Source organism: Nestor notabilis, unplaced genomic scaffold, assembly GCF_000696875.1.
Source record: "Nestor notabilis isolate BGI_N333 unplaced genomic scaffold, ASM69687v1 scaffold9075, whole genome shotgun sequence".
Taxonomy (NCBI): Eukaryota; Metazoa; Chordata; class Aves; order Psittaciformes; family Psittacidae; genus Nestor; species Nestor notabilis.
Window position 1 is genome coordinate 1 of NW_009928806.1, and position 324 is coordinate 324.

Genomic DNA, 324 nt, shown 5'->3' on the forward strand with positions numbered 1-324 from the left:
GGCTCCCGCAACACCCCGCCCCGTCCCGCCTCCGCCAGGCCCCGCCTGTTCCCATCGCATCGTCGTGTGTGAGCGAAGCAAGTGCGGGTTAGACGGAAGGACGGCGAGGTGGGTTGGGAACGGGCCGGGTGATGCCGGAGAGGGTCTGACTCTTCATCAGGGACTCTAGCGACAGGTCAAGGGGTGATGGGTTTAAACTGAAACAGGGAAAGTTCAGGTTGGATATAAGGAAAAAGCTCTTCCCTGTGAGGGTGCTGAGGCGCTGGCACAGGGTGCCCAGAGAAGCTGTGGCTGGCCCCTCCCCGGCAGGGTTCAAGGGACGAG